This window comes from Arachis stenosperma, chromosome 6 (genome assembly GCF_014773155.1).
Source record: "Arachis stenosperma cultivar V10309 chromosome 6, arast.V10309.gnm1.PFL2, whole genome shotgun sequence".
Lineage (NCBI taxonomy): Eukaryota > Viridiplantae > Streptophyta > Magnoliopsida > Fabales > Fabaceae > Arachis > Arachis stenosperma.
In genome coordinates, this window is record NC_080382.1 from 94,534,523 (window position 1) to 94,551,041 (window position 16,519).

The following is a 16,519-nucleotide window of genomic DNA, read 5'->3' on the forward strand; positions in this document are numbered from 1 at the left end:
CTTTTGAAAGTCTTTTATCATGTTTTTAGCAATATGTAGATATTTTTCTAAGAGGGGATATTTAGTTTGGAAATTACCTGTTACCTGTTGAACTACAAGTAAAGAGTCGCAATATACCTGTAAGTTTGGCACTTGGATTTCTTTTGCGAGCTTAAGTCCTGCCAGTAACGCCTCATATTCGGCTTGGTTATTTATTGTTTGGAACTGGAATTTGATTGACTGCTCTGCATATACTCCTTGTTTGTCTTTTAGTACTATTCCTGCACCACATCCATTGTCATTGGACGCTCCATCTGCGTACAACTCCCAAGGTTTTGGTTCTTCTTCTTCATTTGTAAATTCTGAGATGAAATTGGCCAAGGCTTGGGCCTTTGGGGATCCTCTGGATTGATAAGTGATGTCGAATTCTGAGAGTTCGACCGACCACTTTGTCAGCCTTCTGGCTAGCTCAGGTTTGGCTAAGACTTTTCGGAGCAGTTGATTGGTCCGAACTATAATTCGATATCCCTGAGAGTAGTGCTGCAGTCTCCGAGCTGTGATAATTAGCCCAAATGCCAATTTTTCTATCATCGGATATCTTGTTTCAGCACCCTGTAGGACCTTACTTATGAATTATACCGGGTGTTGTTCTTTATTATCTGTTACAAGTACTGAACTGATTGTGTTAGTCGAAATTGAAAAGAATAGGTGCAGAGGTTTACCTTGCTCTGGCTTTTTCAATATAAGCGGCGACCCTAAGGTGTGTTTGAATTTTGTGAAGGCTTCTTCACATTCCTCCGTCCAAGTAAATTGATTTGACTTCTTTAAGGTATTAAAGAAGTGATATGACTTTTCTGCTGCTGCTGGCAAGAAGCGAGAAAAAGCCGCTAACCGACCTGTGAGTTGTTGGACTTCCTTCTTGCTCCGAGGAGACTGCATGTTGATTACTGCAAGACATTTGTCGGGGTTTGCCTCTATCCCTCTGTTTGTTAGTAAGAAGCCGAGGAATTTACCCCCTTGACTCCGAACGCGCACTTTTTTTGATTCAATCTCATATTATGTTTTCTGAGTTGTTCGAATATCTCGTTCAGGTCGTGCTTGTCCTATTCCTCAGAGGTCAACTTTACGACCATGTCATCTACGTATATTTCAATATTTCTTCCAATCTGATTTTTGAAGACTTTGTCCATTAGCCGTTGATATGTTGCCTGATGAGCGGATAATTTATACGCTTTTTGGCATTGTTTTTATATAGTTTTTAGTAAGTTTGAGCTACTTTTAGGGATGTTTTCATTAGTTTTTATGTTAAATTCACATTTCTAGACTTTACTATGAGTTTGTGTGTTTTTCTGTGATTTCAGGTAAATTCTGACTGAAATTGAGGGATTTGAGCAAAACTCTGAAAAAGGCTGACAAAAGGACTGCTGATGCTGTTGGATTCTGACCTCCCTGCACTCGAAATGGATTTTCTGGAGCTACAGAACTCTAAATGGCGCGCTCTCAACGGCGTTGGAAAGTAGACATCCAGGGCTTTCCAGCAATATATAATAGTCCATACTTTATTCGAAGAATGACGACGCAACTTGGCGTTGAACGCCAAGTACACACTCCTTTCTGGAGTTAAACGCCAGAAAAACGTCATAATCCGGAGTTGAACGCCCAAAGCACATCACAACTCGAAATTCAACTCCAAGAGAAGCCTCAGCACGTGGATTGATCAAACTCAGCCCAAACACACACCAAGTGGGCCCCGGAAGTGGATTTATGCATCAATTACTTACTTATGTAAACCCTAGTAGCTAGTCTAGTATATATAGGACCTCTTACTATTGTATTAGACATCCTGGATTGTATTTTCTATCCTGTGATCACGTTTAGGGGGCTGGCCATTCGGCCATGCCTGAACCTCTTGCTTATGTATTTTCAACGGTGGAGTTTCTGCACACCATAGATTAAGGGTGTGGAGCTCTGCTGTACCTCAGAGATTAATGAAGTTCTATTTTCTTTTATTCAATTCTCTATCTTATTCTTATTCCAAGATATTCATTCGTACCCAAGAACATGATGAATGTGATGAGCTAATAACTCTCATCATCATTCTCACTTATGAGCGCGCGTGATTGACAACCACTTACGTTCTACATGCAACACAAGCTTGAATGTGTATCTCTTAGATTCCCCAACAGAATCTTCGTGGTATAAGCTAGATAGATGGCGGCATTCATCTGGATCCGGAAAGTCCAACCTTGTCTGTGGTGTTCCGAGTAGGATCCTGGGAATCCGGAAGGTCTCACCTTGTCTGTGGTATTCTGAGTAGGATTCCGTTCATGAATGACTGTGACGTGCTTCAAACTTTAACCTGCTGGGCGTTAGTGACAAACGCAAAAGAGGGATTCTATTCCAGTAGGAGCGGGAACCAACCGGTGATTGGCCGTACTGTGACAGAGTGCGTGCATTAGCTTTCACTGCGAGGATGGGATGTAGCTATCAACCATGGGTGATGCCTCCAGACTGGTTAGCTGTGCGAGTGACAGCCGTGCAGGTTATTTCCCCGAGAGGAATGAAAGTAGCCACAGCTGATAGTGAACCCCTATACAAGGCTTGCCATGGAAAGGAGTAAGAAGGATTGAGTAGAAGGAATAGGAGAGCAGGCGTCCGAGAGCTCTACAGCACCTCCATTCCGCTTATCTGAAATTCCTACCAATGAATCTGCATAAGTATTTCTATCCCTTTTATTATTCCTTTTTATTTATTATTCCAATAATCACAATTCCCCTTTAATCTCTCTAACTGAGATTTACAAGATGACCATAGCTTGCTTCATACCAACAATCTCTGTGGATTCGACCCTTACTCACGTAAGGTTATTACTTGGACGACCCAGTACACTTGCTGGTTAGTTGAACGGAGTTGTGAATTCCACCAGAGCCATAATTAGAACATTGATCACAAATGATACAAGAATTTGAATCACAATTTCGTCCACCAAGTTTTTGGCGCCGTTGCCGGGGATTGTTCGAGTATGGACAACTGACGGTTCATCTTGTTGCTCAGATTAGGTAATTTTCTTTTCAAAAATCTTTTTCAAAATTTTTCTTTTAAATTTTCGTTTTTCTTCACATTATTTTCGAAAATAATTAATAAAAATCCAAAAAAAAAAATTAGAAAATCATAAAAATCAAAAATATTTTGTGTTTCTTGTTTGAGTCTTGAGTCAATTTTTAAGTTTGGTGTCAATTGCATGCTTTTAAAAATTTTTCTTGCATTTTTCGAAAATCCCATGCATTCAAAGTGTTCTTCATGATCTTCAAGTTGTTCTTGACAAGTCTTCTTGTTTGATCTTGATGATTTCTTGTTTTGTGTTGTTTGTTGTTTTTCATGTGCATTTTTGCATTCATATTTTCCATGCATTAAAAATTTCTAAGTTTGGTGTCTTGCATGTTTTCTTTGCATCAAAAATTTTTGAAAAATATGTTCTTGATGTTCATCATGATCTTTAAAGTGTTCTTGGTGTTCATCTTGACATTCATAGCATTCTTGCATGCATCTTGTGTCTTGATCCAAAATTTTCATGTTTTGGGTCATTTTTGTGTTTTTCTTTAAAAATTCAAAAAAAAAATAAAAAAAATATCTTTTCCTTATTTCTCTCCAAAATTTCGAAATTTTGGGTTGACTTGGTCAAAAAATTTTCAAAATTAGTTGTTTCTCACAAGTCAAGTCAAAATTTCAATTTTAAAAATCTTATCTTTTCAAAATCTTTTTCAAAATCATATCTTTTTCAAAATTTTTTATTTATTTTCGAAAATTTCAAAAATCTTTTTCAAATTATTTTCAAAATCTTTTTCTTATCCTTATATGTAAGTTTCGAAAATTCACTAATAATTAATGTGATTGGTTCAAAAATTTGAAGTTTGTTACTTTCTTGTTAAGAAAGGTTCAATCTTTAAGTTCTAGAATCTTATCTTGTAGTTTCTTGTTAGTGAAGTAAATAATTTTTAAATTTTTGAATTAAATCTTTTTATCTTTTATGTTATCTTTTTCAAAAACTTTATCTTTTTTTCAAAATTTGATTTTAAAATATCTTATCCAACTTACTATCTTCTTATCTTTTTCAAATTTGATTTCAAATCTTTTTCAATCAACTAACTAACTTTTTGTTTGTTTCTTATCTTTTTCAAAACCACCTAACTACTTCTCTCTCTTCTAATTTCGAAAATATCTCTCTCTTTTTCAAAAAGTTCTTTTTAATTAATTAATTGTTTCATGTTTTAATTTTAATTACATTTTATCTCTAATTTTCGAAAATCACTAACTCCTTTTCAAAATTATTTTCGAAATTTCTTTTCTCTCTTCCTCTTCTATTTAATTATTTAATTACTAACACTTCTCTTCACCCCTCTTCATCAAAAATCCGAATCCATTCCTCTTCTTCTACCCCTTTCTTTTTCTACTAACATAAAGGAATCTCTATACTGTGACATAGAGGATTCCTTCTTTCTTTTTTGTGTTCCCTTTTCTTTCATATGAGCAGGAACAGGGACAAAGGCACTCTTGTTGAAGTTGATCCAGAACCTGAAAGGACTCTGAAGAGAAAATTAAAAGAAGCTAAATTACAACAATCCAGAAGCAACCTTTTAGAAAATTTCGAACAAGAGGAAGAGATGGCCGAAAATAATGATAATGCAAGGAGAATGCTTGGTGACTTCACAAAGCCAACATCCAAGTTTGATGGAAGAAGCATCTCCATTCCTGCCATTGGAGCCAATAACTTTGAGCTTAAGCCTCAACTAGTTGCATTAATGCAACAAAACTGCAAGTTTTATGGACTTCCATCTGAAGATCCTTATCAGTTTTTAACTGAGTTCTTGCAGATCTGTGACACTGTAAAGACAAATGGAGTTAATCCTGAAGTCTACAGACTCTTGCTTTTCCCTTTTGCTGTAAGAGACAGAGCTAGAGTATGGTTGGATTCACAACCCAAGGATAGCCTGGACTCATGGGATAAGCTTGTCACTGCATTCTTAGACAAGTTCTTTCCTCCTCAAAAGCTGAGCAAGCTGAGAGTGGATGTTCAAACCTTCAAACAAAAAGATGGTGAATCCCTCTATGAAGCTTGGGAAAGATACAAGCAGCTGACCAAGAGATGTCCATCTGACATGTTTTCTGAATGGACCATATTAGATATATTCTATTATGGTCTCTCTGAATTTTCGAAAATGTCATTGGACCACTCTGCAGGTGGATCTATTCACCTGAAGAAAACGCCTGAAGAGGCTCAAGAACTCATTGACATGGTTGCAAACAACCAGTTCATGTACACCTCTGAAAGGAATTCCGTGAACAATGGGATACCTCAGAAGAAAGGAGTTCTTGAAATTGATGCTCTGAATGCCATATTGGCTCAGAACAAAATGTTGACTCAACAGGTCAACATGATCTCTCAGAATCTGAATGGATTGCAACATGCATCCAATAGTACTAGAGAGGTAGCTTCTGAAGAAGCTTATGATCCTGAAAACCCTGCCATGGCAGAAGTTAATTACTTAGGTGAACCTTATGGAAACACCTATAACTCATCATGGAGAAATCATCCGAATTTCTCCTGGAAGGATCAACAAAAACCCCATCAAGGTTTTAACAATGGTGGACGTGCAAGGCTGAATAATAGTAAGCCATATCCATCATCTTCTCAGCAACAGACAGAGAACTCTGAACAAAACAATTCTAATTTAGCCAACATAGTCTCTGATCTGTCAAAGGCCACTTTCAGTTTCATGAATGAAACCAGATCTTCCATTAGAAATCTGGAAGCACAAGTGGGCCAGCTGAGTAAGAAAGTTATTGAAACTCCTCCCAGTATTCTCCCAAGCAATACAGAAGAGAATCCAAAAGGAGAGTGCAAGGCCATTGATTTAATCAAAGTGACCAAATGCACTAGGGAGGAGGAAGACGAAAATCCTAAGGAGAAAGACCTCCTGGGACGTCCTTCAAGCATGAAGGAGTTTCCTATTAAGGATCCAGAGGAATCTGAGGCTCATCTAGAGACCATAGAGATCCCATTAAATCTCCTTCTGCCATTCATGAGCTCTGAAGAATATTCATCCTCTGAAGAGGATGAAGATGTGATTGGAGAGCAAGCTGCTCTATATTTAGGAGCTATCATGAAGCTGAATGCCAAACTATTTGGTAATGAGACTTGGGAAAGTAAACCTCCCTTACTCATTAGTGAACTAGACACTTGGATTCAGAAAACTCTACCTCAAAAGAAACAAGATCCTGGCAAGTTCTTAATACCTTGCACCATTAGCACCATGAGCTTTGAAAAAGCTCTATGTGATCTGGGGTCAGGGATAAATCTTATGCCACTCTCTGTAATGGAGAAGATGGGGATCATTGAGGTACAACCTGCCTTGTTCTCATTACAATTGGCAGATAAGTCCATAAGACAAGCTTATGGATTAGTAGAGGACGTGCTAGTAAAGGTTGAAGGCCTTTACATCCCTACTGATTTCATAATCCTAGATACTAGGAAGGAAGATGATGAATGCATCATCCTAGGAAGACCTTTCCTAGCCACAGCAGGAGCTGTGATAGATGTCAACAGAGGTGAGTTAGTCCTTCAATTGAATGGGGACTACCTTGTGTTTCAAGCACATGGCCATCCCTCTATGACAAAAGAGAGTAAGCATGAAGAGCTTCTCTCAGTTCAGAGTCAAGAAGAGCCTCCACAGTCAAACTCTAAGTTTGGTGTTGGGAATACCACACTTAAATTGACCTGATCACCTTGTGGTTCCATGAGAACCACTGTCAAGCTATTGACATTAAAGAAGCGCTTGTTGGGAGGCAACCCAATTTTATTTATCTAATTTTATTTTATTTTGTTTCTTTGTTATTTTTGTGTTTTATTAGGTACATGATCATGAGGAGTCACGAAAAAATCAAAAAAATTAAAAACAGAGTCAAAAACAGAAGAAAAAAATTTTTCACCCAGGGGACGCACGGGCTGGCGTTCAACGCCCAGAAGGAGCATCTTTCTGGCGTTCAACGCCAGAACAGAGCATCTTTCTGGTGTTGAACGCCCAAAACAAGCAACAACCTGGCGTTTAACGCCAGGATGCGCACACAGAGGACAATCTGGCGCTGAACGCCAGAAACAAGCATGAAACTGGCGTTCAACGCCAGAAACATGCATAACATGGGCGTTTAACGCCCAGAACGTGCATCAATGGGCGTTTGAACGCCAGAATGATGCATCAAGGCATGTTACATGCCTATATGGTGAAAGAATGGTATTTGTTTTCACCTCAGGATCTGTGGATCCCACAGGATCCTCACCTCAGGATCTGTGGACCCCACAGGATCCCCACCTACCACATTTCTTTTAATCCTAATCACATTCTTCTAATCCAAATCTCATTCTCAATGTCACACTTCCCAAAAACCTTCACCAATCACCTCAATTCCTCTTCCCAATTACCCCATTCACCATTCACATCATCACCTCTTCCCCATACACCCCACCTACCCCCACTACTTTCAAATTCAATCCCCACCCTTTCCCACCCAAAATGGCCGAACCTATACCCTCCCCCCTCCCTATAAATACCCTTCTTTTCTTTTCCATTTTCACACAACATAACCCCACATTCTCCCACATAGCCGAACCCTCTCTTCTCCCTCTCTACCATATTTTCTTCTTCTTCTTCTACTCTTCTTTTCTTTTTTGCTTGGGGACAAGCAAATTTTAAGTTTGGTGTGGTAAAAAGCCTAAGCTTTTTGATTTTCATTCACCATCAATGGCACCCAAGACCGGAATTTCCTCAAGAAAAGGGAAAGGGAAAGCAAAAGCTTCCACTTCCGAGTCATGGGAGAAAGAGAGATTTATCTCCAAAAGCCATCAAGACCACTTCTATGATGTTGTGGCAAAGAAGAGGGTGATCCCTGAGGTCCCTTTCAAGCTCAAGAAAAATGAGTATCCGGAGATCCGACATGAAATTCAAAGAAGAGGTTGGGAAGTCTTAGCCAACCCCATGCAACAAGTCGGAATTCTCATGGTTCAAGAGTTCTATGCCAATGCATGGATCACTAGAAACCATGACCAAAGTATGAACCCAAGCCCAAAGAATTATCTCACAATGGTTAGGGGGAAATACTTGGATTTCAGTCCGGAAAATGTGAGGTTGGCGTTTCATTTGCCTATGATGCAAGGTGATGAACACCCCTACACAAGAAGGGTCAACTTTAACCAAAGGTTGGACCAAGTCCTTATGGACATATGTGTGGAAGGCGCCCAATGGAGAGTAGACTCCAAAGGCAAGCCAGTCCAACTAAGAAGACTGGACCTCAAGCCTGTAGCTAGAGGATGGTTGGAGTTCATTCAAAGATCCATCATCCCTACAAGCAACCGATCTGAAGTTACTGTGGATCGGGCCATCATGGTTCATAGCATCATGATTAGTGAAGAAGTAGAGGTTCATGAAGTCATAGCCAATGAACTCTACAAAATAGCTGACAAGCCTTCATACATGGCACGGCTAGCATTCCCTCACCTCATATGCCATCTATGTTATTCAGCTGGAGTTATCATAGATGGAGATGTCTCCATTGAAGAAGACAAGCCCATCACCAAGAAAAGGATGGAGCAAACAAGGGAAGTTCCTCACGGCCCTCAAGAAGAACATGAGGAAGTGCATCATCAACAAATGCCTCATGGAATGCACTTTCCTCCCAACAACTATTGGGAGCAACTTAGCACCTCCTTGGAAGATTTGAGCCATAATGTGGAACAACTAAGGGTGGAACACCATGAACACGCCCTCACTCTTCAAGAAATAAGAGAAGATCAAAGAGCAATGAGGGAGGAGCAACAAAGGCAAGGAATGGACATAGAAGAGTTGAAGAACATCATTGGTCCTTCAAGAAGAAGACGCCACTAGAGGTGGATTCATTCCTTGTTCTTTATTTCTTTCTGTTTTCGGTTTTTAATTATTATGTTTATCTATGTTTTGTGTCTTTATTTCATGATCATTAGTACGTAACCATGCCTTAAAACTATGAATAAAATCCATCAGTCCTTCACCTCTCTTAAAAGAAAAATGTTTTAATTCAAAAGAACAAGAAGTACATAATTTTCGAAATTATTATTGAATTCAGTTTAATTATATTGATGTGGTGACAATGCTTTTGTTTTCTGAATGAATGAATGAACAGTGCATATATCTTTGGATCTTGTTGTTTATGAGTGTTAAAATTGTTGGTTCTTGAAAGAATGAGGAACAAAGAGAAATGTTATTGATGATCTGAAAAATATCATGAAATTGATTCTTGAAGCAAGAAAAAGCAGTGAAAAAAAAAAAAAGGAGAAAGGCGAAAATTCCAAAGCAAGGATCCAAGGCTTTGAGCATCAATGGGTAGGAGGGCCCAAGGAAATTTAATCCGGGCCTAAGCGGCTAAATCAAGCTGTCCCTAACCATGTGCTTGTGTCATGAAGGTCCAAGTGAAAAGCTTGAGACTGAGTGGTTAAAGTCGTGATCTAAAGCAAAGAGTGTGCTTAAGAGCTCTGGACACCACTAATTGGGGACTTTAGCAAAGCTAAGTCACAATCTGAAAAGGTTCACCCAGTTATGTGTCTGTGGCATTTGTGTATCTGGTGGTAATACTGGAAGACAAAATGCTTAGGGCCACAGCCAAGACTCATGAGTAGCTGTGTTCAAGAATCAACATGCTTAACTAAGAAAGTCAATAACACTATCTGAAATTCTAAGTTCCTAAAGATGCCAATCACTCTGAACTTCAAAGGAAAAAGTGAGATGCCAAAACTGTTCAGAAGCAAAAAGCTACAAGTCCCGCTCATGTAATTAAATTAATATTCATTGATATTTTGGACTTTATAGTATATTCTCTTCTTTTTATCCTATTTGATTTTCAGTTGCTTGGGGACAAGCAACAATTTAAGTTTGGTGTTGTGATGAGCGGATAATTTATACGCTTTTTGGCATTGTTTTTATATAGTTTTTAGTAAGTTTGAGCTACTTTTAGGGATGTTTTCATTAGTTTTTATGTTAAATTCACATTTCTGGACTTTACTATGAGTTTGTGTGTTTTTCTGTGATTTCAGGTAAATTCTGACTGAAATTGAGGGATTTGAGCAAAACTCTGAAAAAGGCTGACAAAAGGACTGCTGATGCTGTTGGATTCTGACCTCCCTGCACTCGAAATGGATTTTCTGGAGCTACAGAACTCTAAATGGCGCGCTCTCAACGGCGTTGGAAAGTAGACATCCAGGGCTTTCCAGCAATATATAATAGTCCATACTTTATTCGAAGAATGACGACGAAACTTGGCGTTGAACGCCAAGTACACACTCCTTTCTGGAGTTAAACGCCAGAAAAACGTCATAATCCGGAGTTGAACGCCCAAAGCACATCACAACTCGAAATTCAACTCCAAGAGAAGCCTCAGCACGTGGATTGATCAAACTCAGCCCAAACACACACCAAGTGGGCCCCGGAAGTGGATTTATGCATCAATTACTTACTTATGTAAACCCTAGTAGCTAGTCTAGTATATATAGGACCTCTTACTATTGTATTAGACATCCTGGATTGTATTTTCTATCCTGTGATCACGTTTAGGGGGCTGGCCATTCGGCCATGCCTGAACCTCTTGCTTATGTATTTTCAACGGTGGAGTTTCTGCACACCATAGATTAAGGGTGTGGAGCTCTGCTGTACCTCAGAGATTAATGAAGTTCTATTTTCTTTTATTCAATTCTCTATCTTATTCTTATTCCAAGATATTCATTCGTACCCAAGAACATGATGAATGTGATGAGCTAATAACTCTCATCATCATTCTCACTTATGAGCGCGCGTGATTGACAACCACTTACGTTCTACATGCAACACAAGCTTGAATGTGTATCTCTTAGATTCCCCAACAGAATCTTCGTGGTATAAGCTAGATAGATGGCGGCATTCATCTGGATCCGGAAAGTCCAACCTTGTCTGTGGTGTTCCGAGTAGGATCCTGGGAATCCGGAAGGTCTCACCTTGTCTGTGGTATTCTGAGTAGGATTCCGTTCATGAATGACTGTGACGTGCTTCAAACTTTAACCTGCTGGGCGTTAGTGACAAACGCAAAAGAGGGATTCTATTCCAGTAGGAGCGGGAACCAACCGGTGATTGGCCGTACTGTGACAGAGTGCGTGCATTAGCTTTCACTGCGAGGATGGGATGTAGCTATCAACCATGGGTGATGCCTCCAGACTGGTTAGCTGTGCGAGTGACAGCCGTGCAGGTTATTTCCCCGAGAGGAATGAAAGTAGCCACAGCTGATAGTGAACCCCTATACAAGGCTTGCCATGGAAAGGAGTAAGAAGGATTGAGTAGAAGGAATAGGAGAGCAGGCGTCCGAGAGCTCTACAGCACCTCCATTCCGCTTATCTGAAATTCCTACCAATGAATCTGCATAAGTATTTCTATCCCTTTTATTATTCCTTTTTATTTATTATTCCAATAATCACAATTCCCCTTTAATCTCTCTAACTGAGATTTACAAGATGACCATAGCTTGCTTCATACCAACAATCTCTGTGGATTCGACCCTTACTCACGTAAGGTTATTACTTGGACGACACAGTACACTTGCTGGTTAGTTGAACGGAGTTGTGAATTCCACCAGAGCCATAATTAGAACATTGATCACAAATGATACAAGAATTTGAATCACAATTTCGTCCACCATTGCCCCTGCGTTTTTTAACCCGAAGGGCATGACCTTGTAGCAGAAATTTCCTTGATCTGTGATGAATGCCGTTTTTTCTTCGTCTTCTGGATGCATGAGAATTTGATTATAACCTGAATAGCCATCCATGAAGCTGAGCACTGGAAAACCCGAGGTGTCGTCCACCAATCTGTCTATGTTGGGGAGTGGGTAGCCATCCTTAGGGCATGCTTTGTTTAAGTCGGTGAAGTCCATGCACATGCGCTACTTTCCCGAGCTTTTCCGCACCATTACGACGTTTGCTAACCATGCCGAGAATCGAAGTTCTCGGATAAATCCTGCTTCCAATAGTTTTTTGGTTTCTACCTTTGCTGCTTTTCTTCTTTCGTCTCCCAGGTTTCTCTTCTTTTGTTGTATAGGTTGGGCGTTGGGGTTGACGGCCAGCTTGTGGCAGATGAAGTTAGGGTCGATACCGGGCATGTCTGTCGGTGTCCATGCAAAAAGATCGGTGTTTGTCTGTAGTATTGTGACATGGTCGGCCTTATTTCCTGCAATGAATGCGGATCCTATGTTAGTAAATTGTTGATATTGACCTAATTTTACCTTCTCAAGGTCGTTCGTGGGTATGGGACGACTGTTGTCACTTCGGGGGTCCAATTCAGCCAGAGTTGGTATATCCTCGGAATTGTACACCGTGTGAATCCGAGGTGTTTCCTCCTTTTTTACTGCTTTGAAGCTTGCATTGTAGCATTGTCTTGCTTCCTTGTGGTCGGCGTATACCGTCCCTACGACGATGTCCTGCAAGGAAAATTTCACACAAAGATGAACAGTTGAAACCATGGCTCTAAAGGCGTTTAATGATGGATGCCCTAGAATGATATTATAAGGGCTGGGACAGTCAATTACTAGAAATTGGATATCAAGTGTTTTGTTATTTGGAGGTTTTCCAATTGTCGTTCTTAGCCAAATATACCCAAATACCGATACCTTTTCCCTGGAGAACCCTACCAATTCTCCGGGTGATGGCTGTAACGTGTTGTCACTAAAGTGCATCTTTTAGAAGGTTGAATAGAACAAGACGTTGGCACTGCTTCCTGGGTCGAGTAGGATCTTTTTACTGTTAATTCTCCCATGTAAATCGAGATAACAACTGGATCATCTAAATTCGGGCAGGTTGATTTAAAGTCGACCATGCTGAAGTTGATGCGAGAGGTCGGAATTGATGTTTGTCGTTCTGGCCGAGACCCTTCCATTGCCATCATTGCTCGGTAACTTCTTTTTCTTGCCAAGGTAGTAGTCCCACTGCCAGCAAAGCCTCCTGAGATGTAGTTAATAATCCCTTTGGATGGGGGTGTTTCGACTTGTTTATGTCTGCTTTCTCTTTCTGCCTCCCGTTGCTTTCTTGTTGAGACATATTTGTCTAGGACCCATTGCCTGACCAATCTTTCCAGCAAATCTTTTGCCACGATGCACTCATCTGTTGTATGGCCGAACTTTTGGTGAAAAGCATAGTGCTTGCTTTTATCTACGTATTTCTGATCTTGGTACGATCCTGCCCGGACTGGCGGTTTGATCAATTTGTTGTGCATAATTTCTTTGATTATATCTTCTCTCCTTGTGTTGAATTTTGTATATGTGTCGAATTTCGGTGCTAATTTGAATGGCTTTCTGAGGTCTTTGCTTGTGGGCCGGTGAGGCCTTTCTTCTTCTTTTTTTGGTTGGCTTTTCACTTTTTCGAGCTTCCCTGAGCTCTTCGATTTCAATCTGGCCCTGGGCTTTTTCTTGGAATTCCTCCAACATTTCCGATTTTGCTACTGCTATTGCCTTCTGGAATTTTCCAGGGCAGAGACCACTTTTGATGGCGTGCAGCTATACTTCAGGGTTAAGGTCGGGGATTTGCATAACAGCCTCTGTGAATTGCATCATGTACTCCTTTAAGCTTTCGTGTTGTCCTTGTTTGATCGTGCTGAGGTAGTCCGAGTCTCGTACGTAAATTTTAGATGTTGCGAAGTGGTTTATGAATAATTTAGCGAACTCGTCAAAGCTTGTTATTGATCCTACAGGTAAGTTAGAAAACCATAATAAAGTGGCTCCATCTAAAAAGGTAGGAAAAGACCGGCACAAGATGGGATCGGAGTCGCTATTGAGAAACATCATTGATTCAAATTTTGTAACATGAATTTTAGGATCTCCGATCCCCTTGTACAGCGTTAAAGTCATTGGAAGTGTAAAGCCCGTGGGCATTTTAAAACTCATTATTTCTGCTGAAAACGGGTTTGTTCGTTGTCTCGTCGTTTTGGGATTGGTTTCTCCCGTCTTCGCGTTTGATTCCGACTGATGTTCCTCGTGTTGGTCAGTATTCACTTTCTTGTTGGTCTTTAGCTCGTCGTTGTTCTGTATGGCCTCCAGCAGCTCGGCCATTCGCTGGTTTTCCGCTAGCAAGGTGGCGTTTGCAGCTAATAGGTCGGCATTGTTCGGATTGGTCGAAGGTGTTGCCGAGCGGTCCGTCATGGTTCCTGAAAAAAGAAGGAAGAGAAGATATGGGGCCAATACAATGCTGTTAGCTCGAAAAAATAATAAAAAACGAAGTGAGGCGCTCTGGCCCCACGGTGGGCGCCAAATGTTCCGGCAAGGATACACGTCTCCGCGCTATAGGTCGGATTCCAAATGTTACTGGGAGAGGTGGCCTATCCTGCAGCGGGAAACGCCTTGCTTGAACACGAGCCAAGTGGGGTACCTGCAAAAAGGACTCTGACGCTCAAGTTAGTGGAGAGTAATTATCAATATTCGAGTGTAAGCTTAAAATGTGTGTATTGGGGTATTCAGGTGTTGCCTTGCCGATTTGATTTAGCAGTTGCCGTTTTATAGATCTGTAGGCTGATTCCACTTGATGATCTGTTGGAGTGGATCTCGACTTACATCGAGATTCTTGGTGATTGTTATCGTGACGTGACTATCCGTTGCTTGCTTGTTTAACGTGGCTGATGTGGCCGAGATATAGGATGGTAGTTCCGATTTATAGGGTACAGTACATTACCGAAATAAATAATTTTAAAAATATTTACCGATTTACGTTCCCTAATCATATCTCATTTACACTGTAAACGAGATGAAAATGCGTGTATTGTAAACGAGATATGACATGTTAGCTGCAACGTGGCTATCTCGTTTATACTGTAAACAAGATACACGCTTTGTTCATCTCGTATATAGTGTAAAGAATCCCACCAGCTATAAAAGGATGTCTAACCCTTGGTATTCTTTACAAATTTTTTCTATCCTGTGTCTCATATTTCTCACAAATACAAGGCATTAATGGCCAGTAATAGTCCATACATAGTTGTGCTTGTTTATCCCAATTGTCGTATGAGAAATGGCGACAACGGGGTGACATTTGAGTGTGAGGATCCGATATTATTTCGCACTCAGCGTGTGGAGACGTCCGATTTGAGGAGTTTGATATTGAGCAAGTTCAGTGGTACACAAGCGAGGGAAATCGGAAGGGTGGGGTATAGGTTGCTGGCACCCATGGGTAACGAAGTCTTCCTATTTCGACTATTCCGACTTCTAGGGGACGAGTATGTGCGACTGATGTTCGATATCCATGGGAGGATCATTGTGGAGCAAATAATGGAGCTTTCCGCAGAGGTGGGACACAGCGGTGGTGGTAGTTCAGTACACTCGACCTATGTGCAAGACGATCGACCCCTCACTCCACCGCCCATTCATGTCGTCATTCTAGTGGATGAGGCAGAGGAGGGCGAGGAGGTGTTGGACGAGGAATACGTGGCGAACAGTGCAGACAGCGACTTGTCCGATAGTGGTGATGAGGATGAGTGTGTTCCGGAGACACCTGTTCAGACCGTGGCGCACCATGCCCTGCCTCCACCTCTTTCAATACCGGCGCTTTCGGCAGTTCCGTCTCACTATCACAGTTTGGATCTGGACATTATGTATGAGAGGACTTCGTTTCTTGACACAGGTGAAAAGGATTACAACCTAAACGGCGGTATAGAGTTTCGAGTCGGCCACAAGTTTAAAAGCGAGAGACAATGCTTCACGATGTGAAGAACTACAGTATTCGGAGGAGTGCGGAGTATCGAATGATCGAATCGGACCGGTTAAAGTACCATGTGTAGTGCCGCCAAATTGAGAATGAGTGTCAATGAAGCCTCCGTATAGCCCTTCAATAGAACATCGGATACTGGTAAACTTAAATTTACTTGTGCTTTTCATTATAGCCATGTCTGAAGCAATCCTATTTTGTTGTGGTTAGGGAGATTCGGAGGGTGGGTGAAGTGCACAATTATCTAGCACCCACAATGTCTCAAGACCATCATCAGTTAGACAACAGTCTAATCTACAAAGTCATCTTGCCATTGAATCAGTCCAATCCCTTTGTAAATATTCTAGTTTTGCAAGGTGTGTTCAAAGCAAACTATCACTTTAAACCAAATAAACTATCACTTCAAATTATCTTACAGTGTCATATCTCATTTACAGTATAAACGATATATGACTAAAAAACACAAATCGATAAATATTTTTAAAATTATTTATTTCAATAATTATTACTTTTATTTTATTTATTTAAATAAAAAATTCCAGTTTCAATTTAGTAAAAACCAAATTTTTTTTTGCACACTCCTACTCAGCAATATAGGTACGTTTGAACTTACTACTAATTGTAGTATAATCAATTTGCTCATGTATGACTAATTAATACGGCATTGCCCTTATTCTTGTCAATACTCAATACCAAACTTGGAAAATTATAGCGTTGACTTTGATTAGAGTAGATGATTACTTACACCCA